Source organism: Ochotona curzoniae, unplaced genomic scaffold, assembly GCF_017591425.1.
Source record: "Ochotona curzoniae isolate NIBS_2020 unplaced genomic scaffold, NIBS_Ocur_1.0 scaffold_4701, whole genome shotgun sequence".
NCBI lineage: Eukaryota > Metazoa > Chordata > Mammalia > Lagomorpha > Ochotonidae > Ochotona > Ochotona curzoniae.
The window spans coordinates 60,068,073-60,091,155 of NW_024467122.1; the positions used below are offsets into that span (position 1 = coordinate 60,068,073).

General features: G+C 38.2%; 1 protein-coding gene across 2 annotated transcripts in view; it reads left to right on the forward strand.

Moving 5' to 3' along the window:
* Positions 1–23,083, forward strand: part of UNC13C (unc-13 homolog C) — a 500,819-nt gene that overhangs the window by 270,008 nt on the left and 207,728 nt on the right. The window lies entirely within an intron of this gene.

The window sequence follows — 23,083 nt, forward strand, 5'->3', positions numbered from 1 at the left end:
ATGACTTAATTATAATTATGTATATAATTAAGTTATATATATTTAAATTATTTAAATAATTTATTTAAACAAAACTAAGCAAATATATATTTATATTTATGTATGTATAGATATTATATCTGATATGTTATATAATATATATCATATAACATAATATATGATATATATGTTATATATACATATATGTTATATATGTATACACATATATCTATCTATATATATATATTTGCTTTGTTTTGTTTTGTTTGAGGGGCAGAGAAATGGAACAAGAGTGAACTCTCCTCTGCTGGTTCATTGCCCAACTGGCTGGGCAGGGACCAAAGTCAGGTGCTGGGAATACCATCCAGATCTTGCTTGTGGGTTTCAGGAACTGAGTTTCTGCTAGTGTTATTCCTGCTTCCAGCAGGAATTGGAGTCAAGAGTCAGAAGCATATTCCAAACTCAAGCATTCTGACGAGGGACGTGAGCAACAGAACCTGCATCCCTGCAACACTAGGCCAGATGCTCAGGCCTGGTCTGTTTTGTAAATACATTTCTGAAGGGACCTTGCTGAGCTAAAAATCTGAGCAAATGTTCATTCTGTGAAAACCAGTCTGTAAAGGAACTTACTCCCTAATTTTCAAAAAATTCCTTGGGAGAAAGAAAATACTTTCCGACAATGCTTTACACCACCAATTTCTATGTACAACTTCTAAAAAATCCATGCCTTATTAGTAGAATCTCTCCTATTATTTCAAAAAGTGGTTTAGCTGTTTGTCTTCTTGCTTTTCTTCTAGCCAAATCACAAGTAATTCAGTACTGGAAAATGAAAGTAACAATTAAGATGTGCCCATGAAATATATTGGTAGGAAAAAAAATCCAAAATCCTCTAACTCTAAATAATATTTAAATGGAAATAATTAAGGGACTTTCTAGCAATACCCTATTTTTAAAAACTTATTTTTCTCTTTGAATTATATATTTTTATGCATCCTTTTCATTAGTTAGGGAATTGATTTCATTCTGCTTTGATTTTTTTTTTAAGACTCATTAATTTATTTGAAAGAGGAGAGAGAGATCCTTCATCTGCTGGTTGACTGCCTAGATGGCCACAATGACTAAAACCGGACCAGATGGAAACCAAGAGCCTGTTCTATGTTTCCCCTCTGGATCGTTTGGGCTCATATGGTCTGCCAGCACCACAGGGGGCAGCTTTATATGCCCCAGTTATGTTCACTCTTAAGAAAGTCGCCTTTGACTATTTCATGATAGCATTGGCTTGGCATGAGATCTGAATAAATGTGAACATACATAGACTTAATTTTTTATCATAATTTTATTATTCTAAATTTGTAGATTAAAGATGACAAATGGTGAATTTCTTTTTGTCAACTTCATAATGTAATAATCTTATTTATAAAAAAGTTGCTCAGTGTGAGTAGAATATATGTGGAGAAGAAACATAGAAGCCCAATGTCTAAATATTAGACTGTTCTATTTCCATCATGTATGTTTCATTTATTCTATAAAAATGAGGTCTATGAGCCAGCAGGTGGGGTACTAGGGTAATCTTCCACCTGCAGTGCCAGCATCCCATACAGGCACCAGTTTGAGTCCTGGCTGCTTTACTAATTTTCATGCTAATGGCATGAGTTCTTGGGTCCCTGTACCCCTATGGGAGACCTGAAAGACGTGCCTGACTCCAAACTCAGACCACACAGCTCTGGCCATTGCAGCTATTTGTGGAATGAGCTAGAGGATGAAAGATCTCAGTCTGTCATTCTGACTTGCAAGAAGAACAAATAAACCTTTAAATGATATTAGTAAATTAAGACATAGATGAAACTATTGCATTTTAGAAGAATTAATATAACAGAGAATATATTGTGTCACTATAATTGTAATTTTCATTCATAATGTTGAAGGAAAATGCCTAAATCAATTACATTTTTGAAGATACAAAATATAAAAGTGATTTTATCCCAGACTTGCAAAGATAGTTCAACATCAAAATAATTTTATAAGACATTTAGTCAAAGAAGGAATATCATATTTCCACAATATATATATAGAATGTATATGGGGATATCTCATTATACTTTGTGATTAAAAACAGTCAGCAAACTAGTATTAAGTTGACTCAGCTAGCTCTGACCTTTGTGGCCAATAGGGGAGTAAACTAGCAAGTGAAAGATCTTTCCCCTGTGTCTCTCCTTCTCTCTGTGAATCTGCCTTTCCACTAAAAATAAATATATCTTTTTAAAAAAAAAATCATAGGTGGTTCAGCATGTTAGCCTAGTGGCTTAAGTCTTTGCCTGGCTCACCTGGGATCCCATATGGCCACCGGTTCTAATCCTGGTGGCCCCAGTTTTTGTCCAGCTCCCTGCTTCTGGTCTGGAGAAGCAGTGGAGGATAGCCCAAAGCCTTGGGACCCTGCACCCGTGTGGGAGACCTGGAGGAGGCTCTGGGCTTCTGGCCTCAGATTGCCTCAGCTCTGACCATTGCAATGATTTTAGGAGTGAATCAGCAGACAGAACATCTTCCTTTGTCTCTCCTCCTCTCTGTATATTTTATTTCCAATAAAAATGATTTAAAATATTTTAAAAATTCATATGATAGGTGGAGCAGATTATAAATCTCACCAGAATAGAATAGCACATTTGCTCTGTTTTTCACTATATAATTCTTCATGATATAGCACTTTAAAAGGTTCCATTTCAGGAAGAGAATTTGAAAGTCTTTCATTCACTGACAGACATACAAAGTTGAAATGTGTGGTGTTTTTATTATGGGCCAGACACTTTGAAAACAAGTAAACAAGATGTATTCAGTCATGCTCCTCTTGGGACTCACAATATTTCCATAATGTATGCATTAAGAAAATAATCACAATAACTACACCATGTTCCCATGCTAGGAAGGAAAACCACCAGGACCAGGTAGCATTAGAGTGCCTAAAAGGGATCACTGTCCTGGTCAGGAACCCAGGGAGAAGCTGAGCACAATACAGATTCTCTTGCAAAGCCGCTCAGGTCCTTCTCTCACTGGAGGTGGTAATTCTGGAGATGTCTCCTCAGAAAGACCCAGAATATGTTATAAAGCTAAAACTAACTAAAGAAAGCATTATCTTACCTCCACTGAAAAATCACAGTGTGGTAGATGGTAGCTGTCATAAGGAGCAGTTCTGGTTTTCATCCCAGAAGAGGTAACCTGTTCTCTCTTTGGTGGGGCCTCAGAGATACAACCTCTCTTAATACTATCCCAGCTGTTTGACCAGTCTCCCTGAACAAGTGCTTAGTTCTGTAATCTCATTCAATAGGTCAAAAGCATTGGTGGCTATTGGCTACTCCATCCTCCTACAATAGTTCATTTTATAAGTTTTTAATCATTCTTACTTGAGTCATTCTGGCTTCCTAGGCATTCCCTTCTTTATTTTTTATTATTATCGTTTTTAACAATTCTCCTCCTTCGCTGAGCCTTTAGATATTGGTTTCCTGACTGCTTTTCTTGGCTCTTACTCTAGTTACACTTAGTTATTCAGCCCAGTGCTTCGAGCACAAGGCTGTCCAGCTTTTTTGAACACCTGGAGGACATTAAACATTTGGAAATCAGGCATTTTATCTAGCCCAGGAGGAAAAAACCAAAGCATTCTTTTTTATTGTAAAATATTCTCACAGGCCATTCTTGAACTTGTTTCATTTTGACTTGAAATGGTGGTGTCTTAGGAAGAGATCAAGCTTTGTAGCTGACCCAATTGTATTCAAGTAGAGGCTCCCATCAATTAAGAAGCTGTTCTGTCATTGCCAAGTTATTTAACTTCTGGAAAGCTCAATTTATTTGTTTAGAACAAAAAGGTAATAATAGTTACTCTATAGGATTGCTGCCAGAATTGCATAGGATAGTATGTTTCTGTCACCTTTCTCAAAAATATTCAGGAGTCGTCTTATTCCATCAATACTTGCACTAAATTCACTGATGGATTATAGGCGTGCACATTGCCGCCACTCCCCACCTGCTAGCACAGCATCCTCCAGGTTCTTAGAAGCACTGGAATGTGCCATTTGCCTCAAACTGGCACAGAAATCCTACCAGAATTGTCACTGTAGGAAATGGCTTTCACTCTTTTCCTTCTTTGTATTGGCTTTATTTCTGGTCTGGGTTCCCTTCAGAACTGGTAACAGGCAGAAGGTTATAGAAACATTCCCAACACCAGAGATATAACTCAGCTGTTATCCAAGGAAAACAATTTAAAGATATTGCCCTCAAATTCTGCATTAGACACATTGGGATTAAAAATTCTCACTTTTGTGTCTGTACAGTATTCATAAGATAAATATCTTACTATCTATTTGCTCTGCCCCATGGATGGAATTTTAGAGTTTTTAATGCTATTATGAATAAAACTGGAGGAAGTGGTACGTATATCATACTGTTAACTTTTGATGAAAATTACATCTCTTGGCTGAAAGTATAAAAATTATGTTTGCTGTAACAAAAGACAAAAATAAATCTGTAATTTCAGTGACTATCAGCCAGCTATCTTTCCAAGAGACTTCTGTGGGTCAGATATGGCTTCTCCCCCTTAGCCTCAAGTATCAGGAGCTTGCCCTCCAGCTTGGCAGCTTTAAGGTCATTGAGCTATTAGGAGAGGGACCAAATGGAAGGTGAATAGGTCATGGGAGTGACTACCATTGAGTGGAAGTTAAGCAGGTTTTGTGGCACCAGTTTCTGGAAAGAAGGGTTGTTATAATGGAGCCAGGAACATCCCATGAAATCCCTCTTCCTCATCTGATTTTTACCTATTCCGTATGCACTTTTGTCACCTGGTGCCATCTGTTTTGAGTGCCTCACCAGAACTAGGGAGATACTGGGGTGGTAGCCCTGGACCTTTTAAATTCTCTCAAAGTGCTCAGCCTCAAATATTTTCTTATGTTAACCCAACATAGACTGAGACAGGTTTTATTAATTTTTCAGTCCATCTGGCCGTTGCTCTACATCTCACTCATAAGCTGTTCAACCGAAGCAGGTGCCTTAATTGATTTGGACTTCTCTAATGACACTATCTGACACTATCTCAGACTGGGTAATGGGTGAAAAAATACTAACAGTTCTGAAGACCCAGAAATCTAAGACAAGATACCAGCTGGTGGCCTCTCACTTTCTTGGTGTGTCTTTGCATGTTGGAAAGGGCAAGGCAACTCCGTCTGTTCTCTTTATGAGAGTGCTCATGTCATTCATGAGGGTAGAGATCTCAAGACTTTCCCAGTTTCCCCAGTCTCTTGCTTCCTAATGTAATCATTGGGTTATAAGTTCCAGTCTAGAATTTTTGAGAGGATACCAACATTCATACCACAATGAAGTTTGTTTTTTAATTTTTATATTGTTTACATAGTTGAGAGGGATACATGCACATTCAGGACTCTGATTAGGTTGAGGAGGGTTGAGGTATGGGGGAAGGTAGGTGGGACAAATGTTTCAGTTCTGGTTTTTCTCCTGTATCTGCAGCAGGTAAAGAAGAGGAGGGCCAGCCACTCGTTGCAATCAAACCACACTAGCACCCAGGGATGGGGGATGGTCATTTGATGAGACCATAGAGACCCTGATATGGGGAAGAGTGTTGCAAGGGTGTTACTTCAGTAGTTTTGACAGTTCTGAGACATTGTTTGCTTCATTGCACTAGGGTTGAGAAAAATCTCCAAATCCTATTGGCTGATCAGGTCTACCTGAATGACTATAGACCCCATAACCTGTTGCAAAGCTAGACCAGGAGAGTTGTCCAATCTGTTCTGCTTTTCATCCTCTGAGAAGGCACTCACTGTCCTCTGCTGGCCTAGATGAGCTGGCTGTCATGCCCTCCACGTGCATGTGGGGCATGCAGTTCACTAGCAACAGCAAGTAGGGAAGCCCAGTCCCAGTACATGTACTCCAAGGTCAAAGAACACAATGAGTTTTAAAATTCTATTCATGTGTTTGAGAGTCAAAAAGACAGCTCTCACTAGCTGGTTCAGTCCCCGGGCCAGGGCCAAAGCCTGGAGCTAATGAAATCCAGATCTCTCTCATTGAGAGGAAGTCAGTTACTTGAGCTAGCAACACTTCATCCTACAGTCTCCCCACCTGGAATGCGGAGAGCCAGAGTGAGGTATCAATTTCAGGCATTATTGCCTTGGAAACTAATACCTTTTTCAAAAGACTTTCTTGTTTGTTTGAAAGGCAGAGCTATATAGAGAAGGGAGAGACATAGAGGGACATAAATATTCCATCCACCAGTTCACTCCTGAACTGAACACAATAGCTGGAGTTGGGCCAGTCTGAAACCAGCAACCTTGGGGTTCTTACAGTTCTTGCACATGAAAACAAGGATCCAAGAGCTGTTATCCCACACACATTAACAGGAGACTATCAGAAGTGGAGCAACTGTGTCTCAGACCAATTACGAGAACTCCCTTTTGCCCATTATGTCAAAATACCAGCCTAAACATAAGGATCTTAATCATAATCTTACATACTAAGCCAAACACCTATCTTTAGCCATGAATTTTTGTCTTAGTTTCATATATGCAAAAATATTAAAGAAACTTTCAAATTATATATCTTTTGATATTAACAAGTCTAAACATTTTTTCTTTTTTTTTTAATGTCATTTATCTATTGGAAAGGAAGAGTGAGCAGAGAAAGAAAGAGAGAATCACCCATCCACTGATTCATTCACCACATGGCTGTAACAGCTGGGTCTAGGCCAGGTGGATGCCAAGAGCCAGAAACTGTATCCTGCTCTTCCAAATGGGTTGCAGGATCCAAGTGCTTGGGCTGTCTCTGCTGCCTTTCCAGTTTTATTGACAAGAAGCTCTATTGGAAGCAGAGCACCCAGGACTTGAGTCAGTGTTCCAATATGAGATGCAGACATTGCAAGAAGTGGCTCTTAACTTGCTGTCCCACAGTGCCTGCCCATATGTTTCATATATTAAAAAGCCCATGTCTGGAAATGTTTCGGATATTTTTTTTTTTTTTGGAGCATGGTATTCTGATCATTAAGATCTCATTCTTATTAATGAGCCCTTAGCAAGGCTTGCTTTAATAAAGGCTACCAATATGATTTCTTCATGGTAATTTTTTTCTTTTTTTTTAATTCACATTATAGTTCCATCAGTTTACTAGATGTAGGATATATGCTATGTCATGATTTGCCACACCCACTTGACATTGTTTTAAAAATCTTATCCCATCTTTTAAATTTAAGCTTATAATTTACATGGATTTATTTTGGTATCAGGAATGACAGAAACATTGTCTTAAAGTTTACTTACAAATTTAGGAGGAAAGGTTAAGTGTGAGTTGTAAAGCACGATCAAATAAATAAATACATAACATTTTTGCTTAGCATTCAATCCATCCTAAAACACAGCCCAGAGGACTCTAAAAAGTTTCCTAGTTTCCTTCTAGTCTCCAAAGGGACTCTTTGTAAATTGTTTTCATGAAATATTAAATTTGAAAATAGTTGTCAAGCTCAGCATTAGAGCTAAAACAATTTCCATTTCTACCTTATTACTTGGGATTCTAAAGGAAAGTGGCTAAGCTTTAGCACTACATAATTTTCGCCTATTTTACTCTGATAAACATTTTTAAAACACAAAGCAAAATTTGAAGACAATTTGGCAAACTCATGCATCAAAAAGATAACTCAAATTAGTGTAAAAATAAACAGTCTACTTGGTCTAATCTTTTTGAGTGATAGTAATTTGGAGAGGTGTATAAGTGAGATTTCTGGTACTACCAATAAATTCCCAAGACCAGCTGCTTGAAAAGAAGGTCTGTTGGTTGTAATGGTATGTAATGGTATGCAGTGGAAGCTCAGGGGCAGCCCCGCTGGCTCAGCAGCCTGAGTAAGGTTGGAGCCTGGAAATGGTGGGGCAAGTGCAGAGGAACAGTCAAATCACATGGCCAGTTAGGAATCAGAGAAAGAAAAAGCAGGGCGGTCCAACTGGAACTTTGTTATTAACCTGCATGTGAGATCTGCCTGAGGCCATGACCTACTATAATTGTGTCAAGATGTAACACTCTTTTAGCACCATTCATGTATGACTTATGGGTTTGAATGTAAGCATGTAAGTAGGAGAGATCAAGTTTGTGCAAGCCACAGCAATAAATAGCCACTGAGAAAATCGGGAGGAAATATAGATGATAAAATTCTGCACATTGTCTCATTCTGTTGTAAGCACTTCTTTAGTGTCTATGTAAATTTCCACTTGGTCTTAAACTAGAGCTTTTTTTTACAAAGCAAATTTTCTTCTTCAAAATAGTGTAGTCTGTTCTCAGTTTTCATCAAAAGCCACGGGGCCTTTGCTATACTAATTAGTGTAACTCAAAGACATCTTTTAGCTCTTTAATTCATCAGAAAAAGGGAGAATCAAGGGCCTCTGCATTTAATCACTATGCAACCTAAATCCTCCTCTTATTCAATGTAGAGGCCACAAAGTTGACCACGTGACAATGTAGTAGCTATAGCAGTGAATATTGAAAGATCTGGGAGTCTTGCCATCCATCCCATATTATTTTGGGGAAAACTCCACATATATTTTTAACCAATGCATTATCTCTAAGTGTATGATAACATATGCAGTCCCCAAATTTGCAAATTTGTGCAGTAAATATTTATGATTTTTCTACCATTCACATATGTTAAGTACTACATATGTCAGGTGAATAACTTTAAGTCTTGCTTTCAAGGTACCTTTTTTTTCTTTTTAATTAAGTTAATTTTTTAACTTTAAAAGTTTTAGCACTGTGCCACATTTGCTTCATATGTAGAGCTCATAATATTTATTCAATTCTTCACAAAATGAGAGATTTGTGATAATGGTCATAATGTCGTGTATATTTTCACATACATGGTATGATTCAATGAAGCAGCATTTTTACTCTAACAAATGATATGACAGCCACACAAACATTGTTTTCCATGAACTTCCACAAACAACCATAGTCATGTGATATTTGCCTTTTGGGGGCTGGCTTATTTCAGTATGCAGGATGACTGTTTCCATCATTTTTGTTGCAAATATCAAGGTTTCATTATTTTTTATGGCTATTATTTCATCATGTGTATATACCTCATTATTTCCAGTTACCAGGTGATATGCATCTAGGTTGCTTCTGTATTTTTGCTATCATGAGTTGAACTGCTATAGATATAGGAATGTAGGTGCCCCTTGTAAATGCTGACTTCTCATGCTACGAAGAGAGGTATAGCAGGGCCCCATGAACAGTATTTTCTTTAATTTTCTGAGGAAATTCCATACTGTAGTTCATAAAGTTTGTACTGATTTGCATTCCTACCAACCGTGTATCAGGGTACAGTTTTCTTCCCAACTTCACCAGACTTTATTTGACTGGAATGGCTGATTTTCATATTCCTGATAGCTAGTGTTTCTGAACTCTTTTTCATGTCTCTCTTAGCCAATTATAGTTCTTTTTAAAAAAAGTCTATTCATATCCTTGATCAAATTGTTTTTAAAGATATACTTATTTACTTATGTATTTATTTGAATGGCAGTTACAGGAAGATAAAGAGAGAATCAGAGACAGAGGTTGACCTTGCATCTGCTTGCTACTCCGTACCCTAAATAGTTGTTAATAGCCAAGTCCTGGCCCAGCTGAAACCAGGAGTCAGAAGCTTCTACCAGGTTTACTATGTACCCCAAAGACTTGAGTCTTCTGCTTTCCAGGCAAATTAGCAGAGAGCTGGGTCAGAAGTAGAGTAACTAGTACTTGTAGCCTACATGGGATGCTTGTGTTACAAGTAGCTGCTTGAGGGACTGGCACTATGCCTCAGTAGGAGAAACCTCCATCTACTGGTTCCAGTATCCCTTATAGGCATCAGTCCATGTCCTGGCTGCTCCATTCCTGCTCTCCACTCCCTGATTATGGTCCGAGAAAGCAGCAGAGAATGGCCAAAGTCCTTGGGCCATGGTACCCCTGCAGGAGACTCTGGGGGAGCTCGTGACTCCTGGCTTAAGATTGGGTCAGTTCCACCCATTGTGGCCATTCGGGGAGTAAACAGTGGGTGGGAGAGTTTTTTCTCTGTCTCTTTCCTTCTCTCTGTGATTTGTTTCTTTTGAAAAAAGTAAAATAATAATTTTATACAAAAGTGGCAACTTGAAGGTCTTCTGAGACTTTTAAAATTATTTTATTTTATTTTATTGACTTTTTGTGATACAATTCTAGATTTTACCTTCCAACCTTGCTCATTTCTCCCCCTCCCACACACACACACTGATTTCCCCTATGTTATTATAATAGTATAGTTCGTTACTAACAGTCACAAGTCTATCATTCTGCTATTTAAGTATATCATGATATTATAGGTATAGACAATGGTACAAAGTCAGGCATCTTATTGTCAAGGTATATTTAACAGTTTCGTTGGGAATCCATTCTATATTTGGGAATAGATGTATGTACCACAATGTATCTTGACTTCTAAGTAAGCTAGTCTCCATTATACAATTATATTAGGTAAATATGTGTATATACATGTTTACCTATGTATATATTGATCTTGCATTTCCATGAAGCATGCTTTATATCAGAAAGAACATACAGCATTTGTCCTTTTGGGATTGTTTTTTTTTCACTAAACATAATGGTCTCTAGTTGGGATCATTTTATTGCAAATGGTAGAATTTCATTCTTTTTAGTGGCTGAGTAGTATTTCATGGGGAGGTATATTTACCACAGTCTCTTTATCCATTCCTCTTTCAATGGGTCTCTGGGTTGTTTCCCAATCTCTGCTATTGTAGATTATGCTACTGTGAATATAAGATTACATTTCTCTTCTGGGAATATATCCAAATGTATAGCTGGATCCTACAGTAGAGCAGTTTTCATTGGTCTTAGCACTTTTCATACTGACTTCCACAGTGGCTGTATCGGCCTATACTCCCACAAACTAGAGTAATTTTTGCTGTATTGGCCTACACTCCCACTAGAAATTAGGGTAATTTTCTCCCCACATCAGTGCCAGCAGTTGTTGTTAGTAGAGTTCTGAATGTAGGTCCATCTCGCTGGAGTTAGGTGGAATCCTGAAGTGGTTTTGACTTTTATTTCCTAGACAGATATGGTGCGTGAGCATTTTTTTGTCTGTTAGTCATTTGAATTTGTTCTTTTGCAAAATGTTTGCTTATTTCTTTTGCTCATTTCTTCACAGGGTTGTTTGTTTTCTGGTGTTGAGTTTCTGAAGCTCTTTGTGAACCCTGGATATTAGTTCCCTATCTGTTGTGTAGTGTACAAAGAATTTTTTTCCCATTGTGTTGACTGCTTCTTCACTTTGTTAATAGTTTCCTTTGCTGTACACAAGTTTCTTGGTTTGATGTAGTTCCATTTGTTTATTTTGTCTTTGACTGCGTGTAATTTTGGTGACTTTTGTAAGTCCTTATGAATACCCCTATCTTGGAGAGCGTTTCTTGTGTTTTCTTCTAAGAGCTTAAGTGTTTCTGGGTGCAGATTTAGGTCCTTGATTCATTTAGAGTTGATTTTTGTATAAAGTGATATGTAGGGCATCTTACATCCTACCACTGCAGGCTGCTGTCCAGTTGTCCCAATAGCTTTGTTGAAGAGATTAACCTTTTTTCCCTGGATTATTTTCAGTTATCTTGTTGAAGATTAGCTGGCTGTACATGTGTGGGCTCCCTTCTGGGGTTTCTATTCAATTCCATTGATCTTCATTTCTTTTTTGCTTTCTTTATTTCATTCTTTTGTTTTAATTCTTTGTTTTTCATGATGCAATTCCATAGGCTTAGGGAATTCCCCTTCTATCCTCCCCCACCCATTTCTCTTCATTGTTCTCCCCCATATTATAATTGCAGTTTTGGCCCTCAGCAATAGTCACAAGTCCATCATTGTACTATTTAAGTGTATCCTGATACTGTAGGTATAGAATGGTATATGAAGTTCAGTACTCTATTGTTGAGATATAGTCAACAATTTCATCAGGTGTACACCCTTACTTCTAAATAAAAGATGGACTGCCTCTCTGTTTCTGTACCAGTACCACACCATTTTAATCTAAGTTGATTCTAAAATGAGTAGAAGATAGTAAACTAAGGAAAAAGAGTGTATTAGGGAAAGAAATCTGGGGCTGGGTTAAAGACAAAGAGCCAGAGAATCTCTTGTAAATAAAAGCATGTTGCAATTATGAAAAATCTTCAAGGTGTGCTAGGGTGTGCTACCCAGAGCTGAAAGGCCGAAATAAGTGTTACCAGCCACAGCTTGGAGCTAATCAGAGCTCATCCAGAAGGAGGGATGTTACAGATAATCTTTACAACCATGAAAGTGGTCGGAACAGCAAATAGTGTCCTTTTACTGATGGTAGATAACGCTGAAGAACAGCAGATGTTTTGTAAACCTCGTTAAGGGATTTGATTTGTACTGAAAGGAATGTGGAGCCACTAAAAATTTTAAGTAGGCATATGGCATGATCAGATCTTAGTTTTAAGGATTGATCTGGCTGCATTATTAATTGAAAGGAAGAGTCCAGAAGAAAAGAGAACAGCTAACAAGTTACTTGGATAATCTGTTGCATGGAATTTTCTGTTAGTAGCCGTTTTGTTCTTGCTACAAGAATCAATTATAAAATATGTTCTAGTTGTATGATACAAACTGAGTACAAATAATGCATACACAAAAAGATAAAAATCTTACCTCTTAAATAATGATTTCCAATTTGGAGAACATAGGTATTTAAAGAAAGCAACAAGGATGGGCCCGGTGCAGTGGCGCAAGTGGTTAAGGTCCTCGCCTTGCACGCCCAGGATCCCATATGGGCGCCGGTTCTATCCCTGGCAGCCCCGCTTCCCTTCCAGCTCCCTGCCTGTGGCCTGGGAAAGCAGTTGAGGACGGCCCAAAGCTTTGGGAACCTGCACCTGCGTGGGAGACCCTAAGAGGCTCCTGGCTTTGGATCGGCATAGCATCGGCTGTTGCGCTCACTTGGGGAGTGAATCATCAGATGGAAGATCTTCCTCTCTGTCTCTTCTCTCTGTATATCCGCCTTTCCAATAAAAAAATAATAAAAATAAATCTTAAAAAAAAAAGAAAGCAACGAGGAATAAAAAGCTACTAACAGTATATTAAGCCCAATCAGCCATACATTTGTATAAAAGCAAAATTTGTTTTTTCTTCTGCCTGAAATTACGTAAACTCATCATAGACACTCTGGTTATTCAAGGCAGATTAGAAATTTCCATTTACACTTTACATATAACTGGACAATAAACACATGAGAATATAAAATTTTTTCTGTAATAGCTTTTGCTTAATGAGTAAAAAAGTAAGAGAAGTAGAATTTGCTGTGAGAAAAACAAATAATATGCATCTTTGTATGCAAAGATTACAAACCATGGCATGTTATCTATTAGATGATGTTACTAAGCCCAGGTGAATTTGGTGATCACCCAAGCATTAGGCTGAAGAGAGATCCAAAGAGAAAAATGAAATTAAATTACATGAAAGTAGTTCAGAATTTCAGAGAAACGTCCCATTTTATTTGTAAACAATTATACTCAAATGTGCTATCAGAGGGAAAGGCATTCATTTTCAGAAAAGCTTTGTGTCCTCAGAATTTGAGCAGTGACCCAATTCAATGTTCATTTTTCTTAGGCATGTTGAGGGAGGAATCTACTGGGATTTAATGACATTTTCAACACATTCAAGTTCAGTTCAGTATTGTGTTTTGAGTGGTACTTGCTTTTATAATTTGAGTTGAAGATAATTAATATTTTTCAGAGTTTTATTTGTTTATTTGAAAGTTGAAATCACAGGGTGGGGGCGGGGAGAGACAGGGAGAAAGATCTTTATCCACTGATTCATTCTGCAAATGGCTGCCATGGCCAGGGTTGGGCTACGAGCTGGAAGCTTCATCCAGGTCTCCCACCTGTGTGGCAGAGACCTGAACCCTTGGACTATCTTCAGTTGCTTTCTAAAGGCATTGGCCGGGAGCTGGAATGCATGTGGAATAATTGGGATATTAACTGGCATATATACGATTACCACAGCTGATAGTTCAACTTACTTGCTACAATGCCAGTTCTTCAATTAATGTTTTTAATGAGGAACCTGAAATTTCAGTTTGATAAGCTCTTTTGAAAAAATAATTATGCTGATCTGAATTTAGAAATTCAAACGTTTTTAAAGGTAGTAATTCTGTGTAATACTCATGTCAGGCCACTAAAAAATGCAATGGAGTACTGACTGTACTTAGCATGGTTTCATTAAGTGAGTTAATGGGCCTTCTGCATTATAATTATGTCTTGAAACCACTGGAAACACACATATCTAGTGATTGATTCCCATTGATCAACAGTGACCAGAAACCTTTGGATGGGTCTAATTACAGCATACTAGTTCTGCCATGGGCCAATTATTAAATCATTCAGACTTAGTTGATACTGGTATGCTAGCTATGTCTGAGACTCTAACCCCTGCCATGGACATTCGTAATACCAGTACAAATTTGACAATCATTTCCTCCCCTTGGCCTTTGGGAGAAACTTTCTTGAGAGAGCTACACTATTCCATGTCACAACCAGAGTTTCAGAACCTGGTCCAAAAGTGGGTTGTTTTCATGGTACTCTCAGTCTTTTCCTGTGTCAGCTCTGCTCCTGATTCCGCTGGGCACAAACCCATGCTGACATCCATTCCTTCAATCCACTCTTGCTTTTGACTTACTGGAACTTGACTGACTAAGTCCATTGTATCCATTGGAAGTATTCCCCTTCAGCTCCATTGCACCTCGATGTGCAGGTGTACCAACATTTCTAGTTGCTACTGATGTGGCCTGTAGCCTTATTTTTTTTTTAAAGATTTATTTTTATTATTTTTTCATTGGAAAGGCAGATATACAGAGAGGAGAGACAGAGAGGAAGATCTTCCGTCCGATGATTCACTCCCCAAGTGAGCGCAACAGCCGATACTATGCCGATCCAAAGCCAGGAGCCTCTTAGGGTCTCCCACGCGGGTGCAGGTTCCCAAAGCTTTGGGCTGTCCTTGACTGCTTTCCCGGGCCACAGGCAGGGAGCTGGAAGGGAAGCGGGGCTGCCAGGGATTAGAACCGGTGCCCATATGGGATCCCGGGCGTGCAAGGCGAGGACCTTAACCACTTGCACCACCTCGCCGGGTCCTGTAGCCTTATTTTTAAAAACCATTTCATATACCAAGCGTGACTGGCATATTCAAAACTGAATAAACTTAAAATATACAACTCAATAAATCAAGACTAAGTTTACAATGATGAAATTATGACCATCATAAAAACCCCCAAAAGTTTTGTTTTTTACACGCAGATTTATTTCTCTTAAAGTTGCCAGATATTCTTTGTATTAACTAGGAAGTTGGGAAAATGTGGAAATTCATGTGGATTTGCGATTTTTTTTTATAAAAGTGATCATGGAAGACTCAGGATTTGAGATAAATATATAAAACCTGTTTTTGTATTATCAATGGTAATAGAATCTGAGACTGAACACTTTAAAAAGAAAAGGGATTTATTTCGCTCGCAACATAGAGGCTGAAAATTCAGAATCAGGTGGTTCCATTGGTCAACCTCTGGTGAGAAATCCCTCGGCTGGAACAGAGTGTAGCAGATGTCCTCGTACTAGGGGCATCCTGTGAAGAAGAGGTAACACTGGGAGAAAAGAGGCCGGAGATCTGGGAGGAGTCAGATGCGTTCTTTTATGTTCACCTCATCTCTAAGGAAATCATTAGTGTCCCAGAATAACCACCCTAATTTCCTGCAAGGGCTGTGCTCCCAGATATTGAAGTAACTCTCCTTTGGCTCCAGACCTTAAAGGTTCCACCACCTCTGCACAGCTATGCTGAGGACTAAGCCAGCTACCCAGGAGCTTTTAGGAGGCCGACCACAGCCAAACCATAGTATCACTAGAGACTCTGATTCTTTCTGGCTAGTCATCCTGTGGCAGAAGATACTATCCCTACAAAATCCTAACCCCAGAAACTCACTCACTTTTTGACCATTATGGAAACATTGTTTAGAATTTTTTGCCCATTGTACAATGTCCTTCTAGAGGTTCAGTTCTTGGACTGCTCATCTTATTCATTTGTAAGAACATCACATATTTTTATAAGGGAAAAGACACATAATATTTTCCAATTTTCCACCTCAGAAAAACAAGTCTATTAACTTTTCTGATCTTTGCATCACTTTGGAAACTCCGTGATGGTGTAGCTGTTCCATAGGGGAAAAAAAGCAATTGGTTATATTGCCTGGGTATATTAATTTATAATTCTTGTCTTTATTTATTTACTTTTTGGTTGGTGAAATTTTATATGATCCTTGATGGAATGAATCCCCAGCGACAGCAAAATCCATTTGTGTTTTAATGAGGGTTAAGCTGCTAAGGCAATCATGGTGGTCTGAGTTGGGCTTCGTTGTCAAAGTGGATCTTGGACATGTGCTAATTTCAGCCCACCTGTGGGACCATGAAATTGCTTGAAACCTCAGGGTTTTTTTTCCCCTCTGTTTCATATGCCTTGCTTTGCAGAGTTAAAGGTTATGGTTTAGAATTTAGACTATCAATGGGATGTCCTGGTAGTTGCATTTCTCATTTTTTTGGGTTATTTCCATGGCCTCAAATTGCAAAAGTGGCTTTAAATAATCAAACTTTCATGACAAATGATATTCAGAGAAACCATGATAAGGCATCTTGGAAGCTCACTATTAGTCTAAAAAATTGTAGTATTATAGTTAAGCTCAATGTATCAGTAAATTTGAGCATCTCTTCACTGCAGGCAAAATGAAACAACATAAAGTAGTCTTGATAGAATGACGTGGTGGTATTTATTGAAAGTTTGCATTATGAGATATTTTACAGCTGCTGTTTTCTTTAATGCTACCACTTCAGCCATAATGCTGATGTAATTATTGCCCCTGTGACAGTGAAGAAGAACAGGGAATTGCGGGTGAGTCACTTGAGTCATTTCACAACTGAAGATACATGAGAGGTTTGACCCATGGTCCTAATTTCATTTGAGACCATTTTAATCTAACACAAATGAAAAATAAGGTTAATAATTGATTGGTTCTGCATTAATGGGAGTGATTAATGGAATTATATCCTGTTTTTAAAAATAAGCCTCTATTCCTCAGATACAAAGCATTCATATGTATTTTTTAAATATTTGTTTATGATGATTATTTTTATGGTACATATGTTCAGACTTTTAGATTTCCCTAATTACTTTACACATGTGGATTTTAGTCCTATTTTGTATTTCCCTGAGAGTCATTATCTAGTTCAATTTCATATGCCTAGGATAAAAATCACTCTTGTATGAAAAAAAAATTAATTACATTTCACTTATACACTCATAGGAACACATAGCAATATGCATGCATATGTATGCATCCAAAATTTAGAAATTTAATATATAGCAACTTTTTATTTATTCATTACTTCGAATTTAATTTGGAAAAAAGCAAAAAGCAAGAATGAGGGCAGGGAGAATCATGTAAGTGAAATTTCCTGTATGTTGGTTTGTTTCACAAATTCCTGCAACAGATAGAGTTAGACCAAAAATGGGAATCCAACCCAGGCCTCCCATTGGATAGTGAGGACCTAACTATTTGACCCATTACCCATTGCCTCCCAAGATTCACATTTAGAAGGAAATTAGAATCAGAAGCAGACATGGGACGGAAACTCAGGTATTACAATAAAGGGCACAGGTGTCCCAATCAGGAACCAAATGACTATGACTAAATTCTGCATCTTGATTTTCTAATAATACAGATTACAGTGTTTGTGTGATTAAATGCTAAATAAATATTAAGCATTATTTTTAAAAAATTAACTGACCCTTGTCCCTGGATACTGGCTGCGATGGGGAAAATTAGGATTTGCTGGGGGAAAAAACTAATCTGAGACAGCAAAGGAAACACGAAGTCTCTCGGTGATGTTTTTATTATACATCGTTTCGGAGTTTTGGATTGGCGTTTCTATTGAACGTCATTTTGGAGTGTTAATGGCGTTTGGTTATGATACTGTGCCTTAGCTTTCACAGGTATTCAATAGATATTTTCTTCATTTTTCTGAAAAATAGCTAACTGGTCTATAAAGATTCAGGTGCAGAATACAAGACACTCTTGTTGCTCTTTTAACAGACCAAAACACTATTTTGTAAGACCCAGACTAGGAAGTATTTGACTGTCACACACACTGTGTTTTCACAGGAAGACTCCCATCGTCAGATCTCAGGGGAGCCAAACTACCCTAAAATTCCCTGGGTTTAATTATGCATATGATCAGCTATTAATGACATCATGGTTATTTATCAGTTTCAATATATGAATTTAAATCATTTCTAAAAGTATTATTTCTCATAAGCTATTAGAAGGTACAAATCAAGTTTAAGGAGCAAAATCCCACATACCTTATATTTCAAGGAAATTAAAGTTATCACAGTATTTGGCTCACACATTCTCCCTGCTTTGCATTCTCTTACAGAGCTCTTCCCTGTTAACATTTCCACTTTTCCTGTTCCTACCTAGTCTATTTAAATATAACTTTCCTATAAATATCTTTGTAGATATAACCATAGAAGTATCTCCTAAATCTTAATTTATTTTTACAGTTTATTCTAATTCATGCTGTTTGTTGGCAAACCTTAGTGCCCCTTTTATGCCCCTGGACACTTGGAGAGAAAATCTGAATCTTGTTCATGTTGAGAAGTGCCTGCTTCCTCTGGCTGACATACAATGTCCAGGAGATGCTTTCTGCTTTAAATACTGATAGATTGAAAGAACTAAACATAAGCCTTTGATTTTTAGAGGAAAAATGCAAGCAATTAAGTATATTATGGCATAACACACTCTGGTTTTTGTCATTTCTTTTCATTTTGAAACCAATTCCAGCATTTAGTGTCAATAGGAATTAAAACATTTAGACCAACTGTGGACCAAAACAATTCAGAGCTTCCCAATCGGATATTCTGTGATGATGAAAATACAGTGACCAGTAGCTACCTGTAGTTATTAAGCTCTTAAACTGATGCCAGAGAAATATGAAGAACTGAATTTTATTTTCTTTACATAGCCACAAATGGTTTGTGTCTCGCATATTGGAAAGCATAGCTCTAAAGCCCAGAGCTCTTGTTGCCATGACCATACATGCCCAAGAACATGCAGCAAGTGTCGGTCCGCGTCTCCTAAGGTGAAGCTCCCATGTAAGCATGTGGCTGAGCCTTACAGCCTGTATTCCAGGGCACCTCAGCTGCTTCCCTTTAATCCTGGTGATATGGTTAGTGACTATTAACCAGCATTTCGCACCACTGTCACTTTGCTTTGTTTCCAGGTATGTGTTAAGCTGTATTTAACACCAGGGCACCCTCACTGACTATTGAAGAACCATATTATCTGTAGGAACAGATTATTCACAGATCTAATGAACTTCCTTTCTGCCTTTGTGGGAGTCAGGATATGTTTGCTTTTATTCCTCTCCTTTCCCTCAAATTCCTTCTGAATTTCCATCCTTTTTTGCAGAATTGAAACAAACCTAATGTCCTGTTTGTGTTTTGTAATTCTCTTCTATAAAAATTGGTCTTAAGCAGTGAATAAGGACTGTGACCTAATCAATTTATTCAATTTCCCTAAATTGCAATTCATCACCCCCCGCATACTCACATGACATGCTAACACCAATTCAATTTTATTTTCTTGAGAACTGTTTAATGAATGTCCGGTGTGTGCCAGACGTTAACACTAAATGTAACAACTTTTAGAAAGAATATTTGGCTTTTGGATTCAGAACTACTCTTAGGTAATAATTTAAATAAATAGTTCTGATGATTCCTATCAAGACTGCAAAACTCTTGATTTAGTAACTGAAATAGAGTCGACATTTGCTAGGTAGTAACTTTTGATATCCAGCTGCTCCAATTCCCATCCAGCTCCCTGCTTATGGCCTGACAAGGCAGTAGGGGATGGCCTAAACCCTTGGGAACCTGCACCCATGCGGGAGATCTGGAAGAAGCTCCTGGTCCTGGCTCAGACCGACTCAGCCCAAACTGTTGCCCCCACTTGGGGAGTGAATAGGAGACAGAAGACCTTTCTCTGTATCTCCTTCTCCTGAAAATCATTCTTTCCAATAAAAATAAATATTAAAAAAATATTCCAATGGGGGCCCGGCAGCGTGGCCTAGTGGCTAAAGTCCTCACCTTGAACACCCCGGGATCCCATATTGGTGCCGGTTCTAATCCCAGCAGCTCCACTTCCCATTCAGCTCCCTACTTGTGGCCTGGGAAAGCAGTCAAGGATGGCCCAAAGCTTTGGGACTCTGCACCCACATGGGAGACCCGGAAGAGGCTCCTGGCTTTGGATTGGCATAGCATAGGCCGTTGTGCTCACTTGGGGAGTGCATCATCGAACGGAAGATCTTCCTCTCTGTCCTCCTCTCTGTATATCTGACTTTGTAATAAAAAATAAATAAATCTTTAAAAAAAATATTCCAATGGTTGCTAACAGCACCAAAACCACGAGAGAGGCAGGAAAGAAACATCTCTCGCAGTTTCCAGAAAGAAGCCATCTTGATCGAGTTTTCATTTTAGACTTTTCACTATCTCCCAAACTACGAAAGAATCCATTCATTTTTTTAAGCCCCATGTCTGACTTTATTTGCAATGATATTAATATATCTCTAACCCTACTGTTAACTCTTGTACTCTGGATCATGCCTAAATGTGAAAGAATAGCCTTACATGACATTTTTTACTTTATTTTATATAGCAGTAAACAGAGATTCAGCAACATAGTTCTTGGAAATCTTGCTACATATGTAAAATTACAGAGATACAGTGAAATTTGGTGGAGTGTAGGGACATGGTTTACAAACGAACTCAGTCCTCCAAGTCGTGGGCCCTTTCGATGTTGTGATTCTACTATCTTGTAATTGTAACAATCAGGAAGTGTAAAGAGGCATGAAGTGTTATCTATGGGAGGTTTAAACCCTAGTCCTTTTTAATTCAACTTTATTGATTTGAACTCAATGCATTACTATAACCACCTTCCAAGTAGGCTAAGAAATTATTTTGGCAGTCTATTGCTATGTAACAAACAAAATCTGTGTCACTGGAGAACCAAAAAAAAGTCACTGTTTTGCTCGTGGTACTGCTTCTGTAATTTAGGCCTGGGATCTGTGGTCCCTGCCACATTAGCTAATGTGACTCAGCTTGGGTAGGAGATTGCACTTCCACAATGGCTAGTTTAACATGACCCAGAAGACCCATCAACCATTTTTGTCTGGAAGCTTTGCTGGAGTTGTTGCTTAGAAGTTTTATTTCATTACTGTGTCGAACTATCCAAGAACTGTACACATCTTCTGAGGGCAAAATGCATTAATTCTGTCCAGCACCAAACAAAATGCTGATCAACTATAGAGTTAGGTTCTTATTTTGGGTTTGGAATTCATCTAAAATGATCAAAATGGAGATGAGGCTCATGAGGCACAACAAATTAATATGATTCCTTTTTACACAAACTTCAGAAACTAAAGAGGAAGCTAGTTTCCATCCCAATACCCAATATATGAAAACAGAATTGATGTGGAATTTGAATAACTGCAGTATCAATTTCTGTTCCAAAAAGTGGGAACAGAAAATATCTAACATCCATTGTCCATGGGAATTCTGAAATCCAGCCAGGACCATATTCCCAGTTGTTGTTTATAGCTTACTCCTAATCTCTTGGAATGATTCTCCTTGGCTCCCTGCTTCATTCTCTGTGCCCTTGGTCTTGAATTTGACTCACGTTTTCCTTAGTGAATAGCTCATGATTACAATTAAGCAGCTTTCTAGTATGTTTGCTTACTGACAGCGGACCATCCAGGACTGCATTTCACTTCATGCAGATTCAATCACTTTCACTCAAAACGTTGTGTACTTCTTTCAAGTGCATGTGGATATTCCATTAGGTAAAAGTAACACCTACATTTCTTTCTGCAATGTATATATTTTTTCTTACATTAAAAATATGGGACTGTGGAACAATGAACTTAAGATTCTTAGGGGCCGTGCCAGGCTTATACTAAATATCCATGAGCCACTTGCAAACTTTCTATTGGAGCCAAGCATATTAGAAAATAAAACCTACTGAGTTTGACATATTCTCTGAAAGTGTTTTATACATCTGGAATCTTGATTTCTGGAGAGACTGAAGATGAAAAAGTAATATTTATGAATCCAAAGTGTCTTGGGGTTTTTACATTTTCACTGAATTCATCTTCCAAAATAGTTTGCCTATGAGGCCATTTCTCCCTGCTGCTATATCTTATTCCACATTTTCCCATGTGACTATGAGAAAATCAGGATAGTTTCCAGCATTTTGCCATATCCACCAGTTTGCAGTTTACTCCCTGCCTTTCATATTTAATGCAGGTGACAATGTGGCCACATTGTCATTGCAAAATTAAAAGGAGTAATCTTTTAGTTCTCCTAAAATAATTTCTTCATTGTATCACAAGTGGTCACCAGTTTATCTTAAGGAGATCAACAATCTCCTCGAAGCCATTCCATCTTCTGCTCACTGTCTCATTCTGAAGTCAGCATCACCTGTCTTATGCTTTGTTACTTTAGTGTCCCAATTCCAGCATCAAATTCTGTTTTGTTTATCATCAAATAGCAATAATTCAATGATAGCAAACTATCCCAATACTTTTCAAAGTTGTGATGACAGCCTGTTTCACTCTCAGATACACGAGCAGAGCTGCATGATGACAGCTTATCTCTGTTCCATTTGCCTTCAGCTGCCATAGTTTCACCGGAGCTGGAAAACTCTCAACAGTTTACTCACTTGGCTAACAAGTGGCACTAGTTGCTGCCTGGGAAATCCACTGGATCTCTGTTTTTCTCCACATGGACCTTTGCACAGCCTGCTTGGGCTTCCTGACACCGTTGTGACTGTACTTTAAGAGCACGTGTCCCAAGACACTAGCATTGGTGCTTGCCTGTTTCTCAAGCATTCAAATTAGAAGCATTCATGTGAGAGGTCACTTGAAAGCATATAATCTGGAAATGTATGTTAAAAAGAAACTCAGCATGTGGACAG